At 48.3% G+C, this 3,502-nt stretch overlaps 1 long non-coding RNA gene across 1 annotated transcript; it reads left to right on the top strand.

Annotated features, from left to right (window-relative positions):
- The first annotated feature begins 1,985 nt into the window (after positions 1–1,985).
- Positions 1,986–3,169, top strand: LOC144248292 (uncharacterized). Its single transcript, XR_013341672.1, has 2 exons — positions 1,986–2,116; positions 2,390–3,169. It is a non-coding gene; the product is annotated as an uncharacterized LOC144248292 (long non-coding RNA).
- The last annotated feature ends 333 nt before the right edge of the window (positions 3,170–3,502 follow it).

Below are 3,502 nucleotides of genomic sequence, written 5' to 3' on the forward strand. Positions count from 1 at the left end.
TTCCTTACCTCCATGTTTTTGATGATGTTGGCACTCACAGATTGGTTTAGAGTAGAAAAGCACCATTTAATATAGGTAATAGGCATTGAGGAAAAACTATAAACATTTAACACGTAATGTACCATATAAAAGATAGCAGCAGCCAGGGCAGGGGGAGAGGAGAAGAAGACAGCAGACAGAGAGGATGTCAGGGTGTGTGTGTGCCTCTGCCTGAGCTGTGAGCAAACCGCAGCAGCCCGAGAAGACAATCTTTTAGATAACTTGCAATAAACAACCATGAGACCAAACAACAGAAGACTTCTGAGTTTTTTTTGAAAGCACGGGTTGGAGGAGAGATTTTTCCACCACACGGAGCCACCCCTGACATAGGGTGAGCTCTGGCACCCTGGCACAAAGCTCTGGTGTGTTCCCCCTTCTCCCTGCTGCCCAACAACACCTGCATGCACACCAGTGCATCCATCCCCAAGGACGGGGACCTAGGGCTTGGCCTAGGACAGGGATGGGGCAAAGGCAGCTGGGTTGCAGGATCTTACTAAAGCTTGGCGACCACCAGTTTGTCCTGATGGAGGGGAAGGTACCTCTCGCTGGCCTTTGGTCTGCGCTCAGCACCGCCTCATTGCTGCTGAGAACCTTCCTGCAGGGCAGAGAGTGGCAGTCGTCAGAAAGGCGTCCCCTTCTGCTGCACACCCAACGGTGGTCGTGTGTCCCTGGGCTGGGGGGGAGACTACATGGAGCTGAAGCAGCTCACGGCCTGGCCCATCCTGCCTGGCATAGGTGGATCCTGGTCTTGCCACAAAGACGTGGGCCACTCACCCTAGGTGAGGACACCAAGCGGGGTGGTGGGGCTGCCACTTGCTCAGAAATTTGCTTTCTTGCACTTTTCAAGTTGCATACCAGACAGCTCTGCGCTGCTGCTTTTGCTTCTCAGAAGACGCTGAGTCCAGCTGACCAGTGGACCTGGCCTGGGCACAGGTGGGGCACTGGGGTGGCACTGGCTCAGCCTTGCCTTTTACAGCTGCCTCTTCCCCAACATCTAATGCTGCAAGGGCTTCTTCCTGCTCCTCCTCCCTGGCTGTATAACTTGCCTCTTCCCCTAGTCAAAAGACTATAACTGCAATTTTTAGCTTTTCATATTGATGAATTAAGCATTTTCTTGTATTATTAAATGTAAATATGACTGTATAATACAGTTTATAGTGTCTACATGTAAAGATTACACCTAGGAAATTCTAGCATAAGCTATTATTTTGTAGTGTTCTTTAAAATACTGGTTTTCAGCTCTTGCATACATCAGCTACTTGTGGGGGCTTACACAAACTTTTAATATTGATTAATTTCCATAATGAATTGTCCTGTGACTGAATTCCTTGTAAAAGCTGTTGCTTTAGTTGAGGTTTGACATAGTGACATCATTTGAAAAGTTAAAGTGGGATATGGCATTTCATCAAAGGATGGAGAGGAGGGACAGGGTCTTTAATGAGCATGTATTAGATAGTCTGCTACTTGAACATGATGTGGAACTATAGAATTTAGGATGGAAAATGTGAGTTTGGGTTTGGCTGGGATTTTCCTCACAGTATCTGGTATTGGGTTGTAGTTTGAATTTGTGCTGAAAACTATGTTAAATCATGGATAATTTAGTTACCGTTGAGCAGGGCTTACACTGAGCCAAGGGCTTTTCTGCCCTTCACCACACTGGTAAGCAGGCTTGGGGTACAGAAGAAATTGTGAGGAAACACAGCCAGGACAGCTGACACTGACCACAGGGGTATTCCAGACCATATGGAGTCATGCTCACCATGTAAAGCTGTAAGAAGGAGTAGAATAAGGGGAAATTTTGGTGTGATAGTTTGTATTCCCAAGTTACTATTACGTGATTGAACCCTGCTTCCCCAGTGTCGTGGTTTGACACGGAAAGATAATTTTTTCCGGAAGGAAGAGGTCAATTTAGATATTGACCAATTGAAAGTAGACACGCCTCTGAGAACACAGAGGGGTTGAAAGCAGAATTCCCAGGGGAACTGGCTCTCTTTGGTTCCGGTCAGCGTGCAGTGCAAACCTCCCCTGCCCAGCCACGAGCTGGGTGGGGGAGGGGAAGCCCCATGGCCTGAGAAAGGTAGGCCGAAGGGTGGAAGGACTGGAACCAGGTTGGCCCCTGCAGATGGAAGGGTGGAAGAAATCTGGGATGTCTCCATTTTCCCCCCCAGAGTTCCTCTCCCGAGAGGGAGAGAGAAAGCCACAAGGAGGGAGGAGCGGGGGGAGCTGCTGCAAGGTGCCCAGTGTGTGGGAGTTGCTGGATGTCCGGGCATCGAGCCATCCTGGGAGTTCGGACTTTTAACCCTTTCCTCGAGAAATGAAAGCTTTGTGAATTTTCTTTTCCCCTCCTCAGTTTGAAAGAGAGGAAGAGGGACACCTTGGACCCTGGGATGGGATGTTGGAAGGAGGAATTCTGGATGGGAGGGGGACAAGGAGTGGCTTTTGGCTGGACTTTTCCGTGTTAGCCACAACCTGAACCAAATCTTCTCCTTCAAGAGGGACTGTGTTTTGGGAGGATGCCAGTGAGTCAAGAGACCTGTTTCAGCTGGGAAAAAGACAAAAGGGGAGTGAACAGAGAAAAGGTTAGGGGGTTTGTGGTGGCGCCCCCTTGCCCTGGAAAGGAAAAGAGAAGAGAAGAAGATCTCTGTTCTTGAGCCCTCGGCCCCAGGGGAAAATGGGGGGGACTGTGGTCCCAAACAATGAAAAACTGAACTGTTGTTTTCTCCCCTCTTGGCAGGGCATCCTTGAAAGGAAAAATCCTAAAGGCAGTGTCCATCCATGCATTTAGTGGTGAGAGCACTGTGCATGGAAAGGAGAAGGGTCACCATGGCAAACTTTTCTCCAGGCGGTGCCATGTGTGACATGGAAACACAGGATGTGGAGCTGTGTTTCTTGGGGGGTCTGTGGCACAGGAGAGACTCTGTTCCCTCGATGGACTGAGTATCGATTGTCTGGAGGGTGGAAACCTGATTGGGGTCCAGATTGTGTCTCACTGTGGTTTGTTGGAGTTGGGTGGTGGGGGGAGGAATGTTTTGCAAGGTTTTCATTTGGATCTTTGTGTGGGTTTTTTTTCCCTTCTTTAGTTTTCTCTTTTCTTTTGTAGTGGTAGTTTAATAAAGTTTTTTTCCTGTTATTAAGCTTGGGCCTGCTTTGCTCTATTCTAGATTCCACTTCACAGCATTCAAGGTAGGGATCACATTTTCATGGGGGCACTGGCATTGTGCCAGTGTCAAACCATGACACCCAGGAATAGGTAAACACCTGCATGTCCATGGGAAGCAGTGGATGTTGCTTACTTTTCCTTGTGTACATGGCTTTCACTTTATCTGTTGCATTGTCTTTATCTTAACTCAAGTTTTTTCACTTGTACTTCTCCCCCATCAGAGGCTCAAGCTGGCTAGTCCTGATTCAAGGACTGCAGAACACAATGACTCGCTAAGCTACCTTTTTCTATATGGCTTCTGGG

This window comes from Lonchura striata, chromosome Z (genome assembly GCF_046129695.1).
Source record: "Lonchura striata isolate bLonStr1 chromosome Z, bLonStr1.mat, whole genome shotgun sequence".
Classification (NCBI taxonomy): Eukaryota; Metazoa; Chordata; class Aves; order Passeriformes; family Estrildidae; genus Lonchura; species Lonchura striata.